Raw genomic sequence first — 13,155 nt, 5'->3', positions numbered from 1 at the left:
CTGGCCGTCTCTGCCACGCCCGAGCGGTTACTGGCCGCGGCGGCCGCTTCGGCTGCTGCTCCCAAGCTGCCGCTGCGTTAGAGGCTGCTTGTTGGCGAGCGCGGGCGGAGGACGAAGGACGCTGGACTATTCCGGTGAGTAACCTTCCTGCGCACGACCCGAACTTGCCCTTGCCAACTTCCCCGGCGGGCAGAGGCGCTCCTTGCCCGGTGTTTCTCCGGGTGCTTGGAGGTCACTCGCGGACAGCCGAGCTGGAGGCTAGATATGGGAGGGCTGGGTCCTCCTTGGGTCCCCACCCAGCGGTGGGAAGTGGGTTGTTTCGGAAGAATGGGTGCGAAGAGAGGAGCGAAATTCACCTTGCTGCACGTCTGAGGAGTGGCAGCATCTCAACCTCTGCGGTCCTGCATCCACCGGGAGCCCCATCCTTCAGCGATGAGCCGCTTTAAAACCTTAAGCCTCGGTGACCATCTGTGATGTGAGCGAGAGGAAACGATACTCGAAAGAGCTTTCTAGGTTGAGTCGAATTGGGGTTTCCTTGTCATTGATCTTGAGCCAGGAACCACACATCTTTTAAAATAAACGATTGACTTTAGTTCCAAGCATAAATAATGCAAATTGGCAGATATCCTTTTTAGTGTCACCATAAAGGAACCTCCCAAACACTTAAAAGATTTCTGGGTCATAATAAGAGTGGTGAATTCACCTGCTTGCCTACGCACCTTTTATTTAAAACTGCAGTTTCTGCTCTGAAACCCAAAACAAACCAGTAACTTACAAATGGAAATTCATCAAGCTAGAGTGGCCCATAGGAATAAAACGAATGATATAGTCTTACTGTTCCTTATCTATTTAGTACATTTTTCCCGACCTTCAGATCGTTGCTGTAGTATTGGAAGTCTGAGCTACAGTGATCTCCAAATAGCATGTTAGTGGTGGAGGTGATGGTGACACTTAAAAACAAACCGTGAAGGACATTTAGTGGCGAGGAAGGGCAGAGATGGAGACAGTTTATCATCTCACTAGTTATTCCAACTTTCTATTTTTAAGATTAGGTATCTTTCAACAAGTGTCAGACAGTCAGCAAGCACATATGAAAGACAGTGTTCTATTAATTTACAGAATTCTGTTCCATCTGCCGAATGGCAGAAAAAATGTAAAATTGCATTAACTTTAAGTCAGGGACCAGGCACCTCAGTTATGAACTCTGCATACATTTGATCCTTTAATCACTGTAATAATCCTGTTCCACTAATCTGAGGCTCAGAGATTTTGCTTATGTAACAAGTGGAGATTCAAACCTAGATCTGCCTTACTTCGAAGTTACAGATTGGGTAACTTGTACCTACTTCAGAAATTACTGGCTTTAAATTTGGGTGATTAAAAAGTATTTTCCAGTTTCCTAATACTGGTTCCTAACCAGTATTTGTACTTGGACACTTAGAATAAATCCTGACCCTCTGCTTTTTTGTACTTGTGAACAAGTTGTTCTCTCTGCCTGCAATTCCTGTCCCCCACAGAGCAGCACATTAAGACCCTAAAAGCTCATTCCAAGTCCAACTCAGCTTATTTATATAAGGCACATGCTGGGATTGGATTTTCTTCTCAAACCTGCTTTCCAATTCAAAGATTTAGTGATTCTGTGATTGAAAATATGAGCCAAAGAATGTTATTCTCCATTGAAAGGGGTTAACATCTATAGCCAAAGAGTAGAAAAACCTGTGTCTTAAAAATTTTACTTCAATACCTAAGATATGTTAAGTGCCAATATAAGGAATGACATAGCCAATAGTATATTATTTCATATTTACTTTTTGAGTTCTGTTTATATCATCTCTACCAGGTTTTAACCTGTTTAGTTGTCATCCTGTTTAGTTGGTAAAAAATATGAGACATTAAAGTAATACATTTAAAATGACTTAGTAATTGAAGGAACTAAATTATTCATGATTTCCAGTCATATTCTTTCAGACCACAGTGTTCTTATAATTATTGAAAACATTTTTTCAATACTTACTGCATGTTAGATAGCCATCTAAATGATTGCTTACATTAACTTATCCTCACAGTACCACTGCGAGGTGTTTTTATGTAAGCAACTGAAGCAGACAGGATAATTATATTCATGTAAATTGTGGTGGAGAATGGATTAAAGAGGCTAAGACTGGACATAAAGATACCAGTTAGGGCCTCCCTGGTGGCACAGGGGTTAAGACCCAACCTGTGAAGCTGTCCGCAGCCACTACAGCATGAGTTCGATCCCTGGCCAGGGAGCTGCCCACGTGGTGCAGCAGCCCTCTCCTGACTCGCCTGCTGCTCCCCTCAGCAGTGTATTTCAGTCAATCTGCCTGTTCTGTTCCCCACTCTGTCTCTGGTGAATCTTCTCACCTGTCCCACAACTCTGGCCTGTACCCCAGTTCTTGTATGCATAAATAAATAAATCTTAACCAAAAAAAAAAAAAATACTAGTTAGGTGTATTTTGCCACAGGAAGCTGAGCTAAGATTTTCTTAGAATATCTATAGAACAATTCTGTTCTAATACTCTTTACATGTATGTGTGTATATGTTATCTGGTGGTGGTATCTTATTTTCTTAACTTTTTTAGATCATTAGATTTCTAAACTCTTGAACCTCCCTTAGGGCAGAGACTGTTTTATACTAATTTTTATCTCTTTCCTGTACTTTTTAATTTAATTCAGGTGGCATATATTGAAAGCTACTCAGTTAGCAGCTGATTGACCTGTTATTAAATGAGATCTTTTAATTGAAACTTCTATTCTAAATGGCTTCTTAATATGTAATGTTCTAACTTTATTCCTAGTTTTACTACTGACTCATGTTACCTTGGGGATATCCTGTTTAACCACCCGGTATTATGGTTTAATCATGCTAGAAAATGAACATACAAAATCCTGTGGTATAGAAGTGAAATTAATTCATGTTGTAAAAGATCATTGAGGTTTTTGAAGCAATATCCATGTATCTGCCAATTTTGGACAAACTTTACTTTTTTAACAAGTCATGAAAAAGGAAGGAATAATTCAGATAAAATAAAGTCTATAGTTCAGATAAAATAAAGACTAAGAGTGTTGCCCTATGTTATATAATAATGGAGTAGATAAATTATGCATGCTAATATGTGAAAGAATTCACCTACCTGTTCAGGTAATGGTTCACTTATCCACTTATATTTATTGCATTGTTTGAGCCATTGCCATTATAGTCCCACTCTGATCAAGAAGGAGGAGGAACTTTCCCCCTTCCTTCCTGAAAGAAGACTTCCAGGAATTAAATTTGTAATATGTGTTGTGAAAGAAACAATTATATGCTGAGTTAGAGAATAAAGGTGGCAGAGGCGGCTATTCAAAATCAGGTAGACTGGTAGTCTCTCCCTGAGAATGACTTTTTAAACTGAGACCTGAAGAATGAGGAGTAATTACCATATAAAGAACAAGAGGGGAGAATATCCCAGGTACAATAAACTGTTAGAAAGGCCCAGAGATAGGAGAGAAGTGATCAGCAATGACAAAAGAGCAGTGGCTGCCTTTGAGCAAGGAGGAGAGAGTGTTACAAGATCAGAAAAGAGAAGTAGGCACAGACCAGATAAGGCTGGACCTTGTAGACTATGATTTGAAGTATGGGTATTATTTTAAATCTTATGAGAAACACTGAGTGTTTTGTTTTAAGGAATTGAGTTTTAAAAACATTTTTCTTGCTGCCTTATAGAGCTGGAGACAAGCTAGAGATTAAGCATGGAGTCCTGTTGAAAGTTTGTTCATAGTTTAAGAGATGATGAAGCCTTGACAGAGGATCATAGAAGAGGGGATGAAGAGAAGTAGGTAACTTTGAGAATACATTGGTAGTTGACCATACAGGATTCGGTGTTGGATTGAATGTGACAGGGTATGAAACAGAAGGTATCTACTGTTCAGTAGATAAATTCAGTGAATCAGCCTGTGAGAAATTTGAGTGGAACTCTGGAAGAAGTCTAGTCCAAAGAGCCAGATTGGAGGTAATTACAAAATACAAAAATGAAAAATAGCAATGATAAAGAATGTGTTTACAACTAGAACTCCAGTAAACACCAACATTTATGGATAAAAGGGGAGGGAACTTGGTGACCCAATGAAGGGGTTTGAGAAAGAGCACTGTAGAATGTAGGTTCCAGGAAGACCACAGGAGGAAAGTTGACATAAGGAGTAGTCAACAATACTGAACAGAAATGACATAACAGCTAAGAAGGAATGATTGGCTTGGTTAGAGGGACTATTCATGACCAAAGGGAAATTGGTTTCAGGAGTGATTTGATTCCAGTGGGGTGGAAGTATAAATGAGAGATGGGAATATGAGGATAAGAGTAAATATTCTTTGGAGAAGCTTGGGTGAGGGTAGAAGGTGGCAGTAGTTAGAAAGGAACCCAAAGTCTTGGGAGGAAAGGAGAATTTTTTTATGTTTTTAATAAAGTGGAAGGTTTTGAGCATGTTAAATAAGTCAAGGAAGAGAATGAAGTTAAGAAAATAGGGATAATCAAAGGAGCAAGGTTTAGAGAAGGCAGAAGTAAAAACTTAAGTAACATTTCTTTTTTTTTTTTTTTTTTTTGTGGGACACTCACCAGCGGCCGGGGAGCGAACCGGTGCTGCAGAGGCTGCGGGCAACCTCGCAGCCCAGCACTCAACCACAGCACCACCAGAGGAGGCCCAACATTTCATTATTTTTTAAATAGGTGGAAATAGACACATAGTAGAAAAATTGAAAATAACTCTCTCCCTTTTTTGTCTCCTAGCCTACTTTCTCTTCTAAAAGAATTGTTCGTTTACTTTCATTCCCATCAACAAGTATACACATGCATGTTTGAGATTGTGTTTGTACTTAACCCTTAGAGTTTGGAGATGAAGCTAGCTATAGATTATGTGGATTTGTTGGTGAGAACAATGAGAATAAGAGAGATGGTGGTGGGGCTGGTGGGGGGCGGGGTGGGGGGTTCGGGGGGGAGGTCCAGAGTGAATATGAAAGAGGTGGTATGGCACTGTCTTGGCACTTCAGAGGGTCCTAGGAGGCATAGCTATTGTGTGAGGCCTATCTTTGATGACTGGATTTGCAGCAGCCCCATTCCAATCCACACGGTTGTCTTATCTTTTTCAGGAGAACTTAATTGCTTTTTTATATTTAAAATGAATATCAACTCAGTAAATGGATTTCTCAAAAATTCATCACTTATGTAATATAAATGTATGTTTGGGGTCCAAGTGCCAGAGCTCTGCTTTCTGCTCATATTGCTTTTCATCATGGGCATATTTAGTGTTGTGCTTTGGGGTTATTCAGACCACTGGTATAATTCAAAACAAAAGAAAGCTTGTTGGTTAAGAAAGAGCACTCTGTCTGAAGGAAGAAGGGAAGAGAAGGAGACTGGAAATCAACTAAAATGTCTCTGAGATGGTGCTACTGTTCCTAAAACATTGGACTTAACTACTTAAAATTTTTTTCTTTTCAATCATTCTCATTTTTCTAGCTAGTACTAGCCTACAGCACTGAATTTGCCTTTATTTTATTTCTAAAGATTGAAAGACTACAAATGGAAATTACATGAGCAATTGTGAATTTTTAAGAAGATATTTATCATTTGATGAGGCACTTATTTTAAATGCATTCATAAGCAGCTGCAAATGCTTAGTGGAAAGCCTGCTAAAACTCAACTGTATTCTAAAGATTCAGGTTTAGCTTTTCTATGAAACTGACAACTGAAATTCTCTTTAGTTATAAGAAAAGTGGATACTATGGTATTGCTATTAAAATAATAAACCATCCTTTTAACTGAAACTTTTACCTAAGAGTTTTTTTATAAAGCAAATAAGTGTTTTCTTTTGAATGTTCAAGTTTAGTTTGATATTTGTTTTTTGAGACAATTTAGTTAGTTGATGTTGGACTGAAATTATTAATTATCAATTTTGTTGATTCATTTACTTCTGGAATTTAGTATATTGACATTTTGATCATTAAGCTTCTAGGTTGGCATATTTTGGGAACCTGTCATGTGTCAGTTGCTTTTAGGTTTGGGGCCCATAAATGTAAGACACCTTCCTTCTAAGAGCTCACAGTGTAGTAAGAGAGAAAGCTTAAGAGAGCACATAGTCCAAGAGCAGACTTTGTCCAAGAGTAATCATCAGTAAACACTGAGCAAATTCCCAATGAAAAATTTTAAGATTTCTTCAACCTTTTTGTTACGCGTTTGTGATTCACTCTATATTTCTCCACCTGATTAACAATAAAATTATAAAAGAGAGGAGCACCTATACTTTCCTTAGGACACAGTAAATGACAGCGTGTAGTCATAGCCAGCCTACAGGAAAGAACATCATAAGGTAGGAAAAGCATGAGCAATGGTGCCAAATGACAAGAAGTAAACCAACTAAATCCCCAGTGCTGGAGGGCTGAGTAAGAAGTAAGTACTTAAGGAACACCCAAAGGCAGAAAAACAAGTCCTAGAGTTCAGTCTCAAGCAGGCATCTTCTGGGTTCACTGATAACCAGGTTATCTGGTGTCTCAGCCAACAGTAAGTTAGAAAGGGTAGACACACTGGCAACAGTAAAGTATAATAGTTGATAGCCTCATAGTGAAAAAGAAACAAAATTAGCAATGGACTTAAAATCTTAAAATCTTCCTCAAATTAACAATTGAGGATTACTTAATATAGGGAATAAAAGCTCATTAAAGGCTTATAATCCTGGAGGATATCACTATAGTCACTATACTATAGTATAGTAATTATTAGATATAGTAATGACTGAGTCATTAATTTGTTGGAATAAGGATTTTTAAATCTGTATTCCACTTACTATATTAAGCAGCTCAAAACAGGTAGCAGAATTATTCCCAGTTTATGCTAATATATCTGTATTCTTGTTACTCTGGAATAACCCATTTAAAGGCAGAAATCAAACTCATATTTGGAGTTGTCTTATTAAAGAAACATATTTTACATATATCTAAAACAAATCATTCTAGGGCCTCCCCGGTGGTGCAGCGGTTGAGCGCTGGGTTGCGAAGCTGCCAGCAGCCTCTGCAGTGCTGGTTCTATGGCCGCTGGGCGAGGGTCCCACATGGCGCGCAAACCTCTCCTGCCGCCCAAACCTCTCCTGCCGCCCACTGCTCCCCTCAGCAGTGTACTTCGGTCCTTCTGCCTGTTCTGCTCCCTGCTCTGGCTCTGGTGAATTCTCTCACCCTCCTGCACTTCTGACTGTACCCTGTGCTTGTATAAATAAATAAATATTTAAAAAAAATCATTCTACCTCATTGTAAATATACCCAACTTTGTGATCAGGTGACTCATTTCTAAAAGCAAATATAATTACAAAGAATAAATTGGGGGCTGACTTGGGTTTTTTTTTTTCCTTTTATTCAGTTATCAATATGTGTTTTTGGAAAGTGGAGTAGAGGGTTAGGATTGTGTTAGAATTAGCTGAGACTTTCTCAAAATACACATGCACTGTTCTCTACACTCCAAGTCTCTTGCTGGTAAAACTCGGAGGTTAGAGGTCCAGTTCTGGAAAAACACAGACAAAGGTTTGATTTGTGGCTTTTACTATTAAATATCTTGAGCAAGTTAATTAACCTCTCAGCTTCAGTGACCTTAATCTATAAAAGGGTGGTAACATTAATGTCCACATTGTGTGGGCTTTTTTAAAAATAAAGGGGGTCCTGTGCATAAAACATTTAACCCAATGCCTAACACATAGTGAGTGTCCATCAGTGTTAGCGATTGTTTTTAGAAATACTGAATTTGGGCAGGGACTGAGAACATATTTTTTATAGTGCGTTTTTCATTTAAAACATAGCTCTTGTGTCTTTATTATCAATTGTTTACCATTATAAGCTGATACTAGAAAACTTCTGTAGTTGCTAGTTTCATTTGGTATATTCTGCAGTAAAATCTTGAATTTAAGTGGTTTCAGGTTTTGTTTTCAATGTCAGAAGCGCTAGTTTTGGCTCGGGCAAAGTCTAACGGGGCAGTGGTATCTCTTCTTCAATTGTTGAGGTCTAGAAGATGTTTTCTCAGTCTACTCAGAGTTGATTAGAACTGAAAGAAAAGACACATTAAACTCAATAAAAAATGACAATATCTGCTTTTAATATATAGTAGAACTGTCAAGTGAGCTGCATATTTTGGTTCCCATAGTTAGTGTTTTTTCTTTATTGCTTAATCTGCCTGAGATACCAAGTTACCAGAAGTTTTTTGTGTGCATGCATGAGAGATAGAGGCCATTTGAAGCTTAAGAAACAGTATGGGAATGGGGAATGGGGAAGGGTGGACTGAGCGGGCTGAGTAGCGATATGCTTTCCAAGAGCCACACTGACTCAGAGAGGGCCGAGACTGGAGGAACAGATGGGAAGTCATTGCAGTAGCTCGGCACAGAGAGAACGGTTTGAATTAAGGTGATAGCAGTAGGCTTGGAAAATAACAGAAACTGGTGACTTCATGGGAAGCAGGGATTGAGGAAAAGAAAGCTGACTCTTAGATTTGGGGCTCTGTTTATTAGGTGAATTTATAATATTTAGTAAAGCAGGATAAAAACAGATTTCATGGAAGGACAATAAATTCAGTTTAGAATGTGGTACATTTATGGTACAAACTGTAAACTAATATTGAGATTTTTCAGCTTATGGTCAAGACATATCAATTTGGTCTAAAGACAGAGATTTGGAGAGTATCATATAATTGGAAATTAAGACCTTTGAAATAGATGAGATTCCTGAGGAGAATAAGGAGAGGTCCTGACCTATGAGAAAATCCTAAAGAGCTAGGACTACTAGCTATTAAAGGCAGGTAGAAGAAGAGGGTTTATAATTTCTTCTGCCACCTAGTTACTATTTACAACAAGCTCAGAATCTGATTGTCTCCTGAGTTGCACATAGCCAATAGCCATATCTCAAAAAGTATTATGTTCCTATTTAGCAAACTGAAATCATTTATTACATGCTAGTTCTCCCTCAAAAGGTAATTTTATCCTGAATTCCTGGTTGATTGTGACATCTGGCTTGAAAAACTGAGTCTTACGATCTTAACCATAATATAATTTGAACATCTTTTGCCTAGTAGATTGCATTACCAAAATGGCTATATGTCTTAGATGTGTAGCATTCTAGAATCATTCTAGAATTACATGTTTATAAATATGTTAATAATAAATATTCTCCTATCTTAGACCATCACTCACTCCCATTTTAAGTTACACCCTGTTCCTGATCATAAAAGATTGGGTGTCCGAATGCTTCTTACTACTTTGTTGATCTGAAGAGCTATATTGCCTGTACTTTTTCTTTTGGCGCTTTTGGGGAACTTCTACTTCTGAAGGTTTTTAATATTGTAAGTTTAAAATAACTGAAGGATTTAGGATCATCTTGCGCCTCAGAAAGCAAATTTACATTTATTGTTAGAGTGGACAAAGCAATGGGACACAAATGCTCTACCTCTTCTGGTATTATTTCTATTTTTAAATAAATAAAAATAAAATTTGTCTTTACTGATACTTGAAAATACTGTTTCATTGGGGTATTTTCAGCTATTTGATTTGAAGATAGCACCTGAAGAGTAGATTACACATTAAATAATCTCTGCCAGCACAGTTATGTCTGTTCAGTATATTTCTTAATATTCTGTGAAGTGTTTGTCAGTTTTCAGGTGATGATATATATATATATTTTTTAATTTTATTTATTTTTGCATAGAACTGAGGTATACACCAGAGGTGCAGGGGGTCAGAAGATTCACCAGAGACAGAGTGGGGAGCAGAACAGGAAGATTTACTGAAATGCATTGCTCAGGGGAGTAGTGGGCAAGACAGGAGAGATCTGCTGCACCATGTGGATTAGGTCCCTGTCGGGGATCAAATTCAGGCCCTAGTGGTGATAGTGCTGCCCACCAGGGAGGCCCAATGGTATATTTTCATTTAATCTAGTGCCTAAATTTTGCTAGTCAACATTGAAGAAAAGTGCTCCCTGATTTGTTAGGGAAGTATGTATTTGGCTCTTGAAATATAGTACATATATACACGAGACCTATTGTATAAAATAGATGTGTCCCTCATTTTCAGTTAAGAGAACAGAAAATCCACAAAGTTCTATAATGCCATTTTTAAGACATACTTTCTCCTTTTTAAAGTACTTCTTTAGTCAAAAGGACACAATTTTATGTTTTTAAAAAGATTTAAAAATAGATTAGCTATATGAATTTATTAATACCCCATAATATAAATTATTGACAGCACCTGCTCTTGTAAACTCATGTTTGGGTACGTCTTTAACTTATATGTCAGCTGAGTGTCCAGATAGACCCTTTCAGAGATAGTTGACTTGAACCATCAGTTTCATGTTATGGGGAAGTCAAAGCCCTCCCTCCCTAAGAGTTCTCAAATTCCTGGTGTTCTCATGATCTTTGAGCAGCTGCCAGCTGGAACTTTCCTCCTGACCTTCTCTTCCCCTTTCCTCTCTCAGCACATGTGCGCGCACGCATGCGCACATACACACACGCACACACACATACACACACACACCAGTTATTTCCCTATTCTTATACAAACTATTTCAGTCTTCCCTTTGATGATGGCAGAGGCCTCGCCTTCTACCATAGGTGATTTTTCCATGTATTTTCTCAGACTGCATATCTTTCCTAAGAAAAGCTGTGAAGATGATAAAATGTGTCCCTTACAAGGTATAATTTGATGATAATGTCCCTTTTAGTACTCTTATTTTCTTCATCTACCAAACTTTCAAATATTTAATTCATATTACACCCAGTCTCCATTCTTTCTGAAGTTGTCAGAAAACCCTATCTTGAAAAAGTTTTTATAGTGTAGGAATTGAATATATTTTATCACCTTGTGTAGCTTTCTTGCCAGATGGTACAAAGAAGATAGTGCTCCCTTAAAAGATTGCATAATTTTTTAAAAGAATACAGAATTTCACATAGAGTTTAAATATCAAGTTTCTCTTTCTCTTAAAGAAATAAGACTATTTTGTGAATGTGAGGTCTAACTTTATGAGGTTTGCATTTGGTATTTTTGAGTTTTTTTCCATCCTATTTCCTTTAACTAAACTACCATATGGCATCATTAAATTATTTTGACTCCCAATAATTATTTGCTTTGGTTTTGATATTTCTAAGCCAAGCATCATCTTTTATAGTAATAAGTTTGAAAAGAAATGGTTGATGGGAGAAGTATAAAATGAGTGATATATAAATAATAGTCAATGCTATTTATTTTGGGGGGGAGGATTACATTTTTGCTCCTCCATATGTGCACATGTATCAGTCACCCTCCACCATACTACCCTGCCAAAGCCCCCAACTGCCTCCCTCCCCTATACCCTCTTCCCTCCCCCCCTGTTAAATTCTATCACTAAATCCAAGATTTATTCCTGCTGTATTTTGCCTGTGCTATTTTTTGTTATTTATATTCCACAGACGAGTGAAAACATCCATTCTCTTTCACCTTAATGTCCATCCATTTTGTCCCAAGTACCATTTCATCTTTTGTAACAGCTGTGTAATATTCCATTGAGTATATTTTCCACAATTTCTTTATCCATTCCTCTGTTGAAGGACACTAATAGAGGTATTGCGGTATCATATGGAATTTCCATTTTTATTTTCTTAAGAAATCTCCACAACAACAGCAATAACAATAACCCAATAACCCTTCCTTCCCCAGGCCTTGTCTGACATGCTCTGGGCAAGGCTGTATTAAAATCAAGTTGTCTCTGGGGCCCCCAGATGAACCCACAGCTGAACAGAGAAGTTATGGCGTGAGTAAGTTTACACACAGACCATTAGGTCACTGTGGCTCCCCAGTACCCTCTCCAAGGAAAACCTGGGAAATCAGTAAGTATCAGTTGAATAAATGATAAAGGAGGAAGCTGGATTAAGTAGAAAAGCCCATGACTTAGTGTCTTGGCCTGGTATTTCCCAGTGGGACAGCCCTGAGCAAGTAACATCCTCCAGAGCGTCTGATCATACCTGATCCTTCTGAAGGAGTGGGGAGATAGTCAAATGCTGCAGAAAAGACAGGCTTATTTTTGTGATCAGTCCTTTATCATTAGTGTTGGGTGCAAAAATGTTCTCCCAGTTGGTGGGGTTTCTCTTTGTTTTTGTTATTGTCTCTTTTGCTGTGCAGAAGCTCTTTAATTTGATGTAGTCCCAGCTGTTTATCTTTGCCTTCACTATCACTGCATTGGGTGATGTGTCTGTAAAGATGTCTTTGATGTGCAAATCACGTAGTGTTTCGCCTATATTTCCTTCTATATATTTTATGGTTTCAGGTCTTATGTCTAGTTCTTTAATCCATTTTGAGTTGATTTTTGTGTATGGTGTGAGGTAGTGGTCAAGCTTCATTCTTTTGCATGTAGCGACCCAGTTTTCCCAGCACCATTTATTGAACAAACTTTCTTTGCTCCAATGCATATTCTTTGCTCCTTTGTCAAAGATTAGTTGACCATAAATCTGTGGGTTTATTTCTGGATTTTCTATTCGATTCCATTGGTCTGTATGTCTGTTCTTGTTCCAATACCATGCAGTTTTGATGATTATGGCTTTGTAGTATAGTTTGAAGTCTGGGCGTGTAATGCCTCCATTCCCTTCTTTTTTTTTCAGGAGAGCTTTGGCTATTCGGGGTTTTTTGTGATTCCATATGAATTTCATCAATAATTGTTCTATTTCTTTGAAGAATGACATTGAAATTTTGATTGGAATAGCATTGAATCTGTATATTGCTTTTGGAAGGATGGCCATTTTAATAATGTTTATTCTTCCAATCCACGAGCAGGGGATGTCTCTCCATTTCTTTGTGTCTTCTTCTATTTCTTTTAACAGTGTTTTATAGTTTTCTTTGTATAGGTCCTTTACCTCTTTTGTTAGATTTATTCCCAAATATTTGATTTTTTTTGTTTCAATAACAAAAGGGATGGTTTTTTTGATTTCTTCTTCTTCAGATTTATTGTTTGTGTATAGGAAGGCTACTGACTTTTGCGTGTTGATTTTGTATCCTGCCACTTTACTGAACTGATTGATGAGTTGAATTAGCTTTTCTGTGGAGTTTTTGGGGTTCTCTATGTATAATATCATATCGTCTGCATGAGACTCAACAACAACAAAGAAAATAATCCCG

Source organism: Talpa europaea (assembly GCF_964194135.1).
Source record: "Talpa europaea genome assembly, chromosome: 1".
Taxonomy (NCBI): Eukaryota; Metazoa; Chordata; class Mammalia; order Eulipotyphla; family Talpidae; genus Talpa; species Talpa europaea.
Note: the sequence above shows the minus strand (reverse complement) of the source record.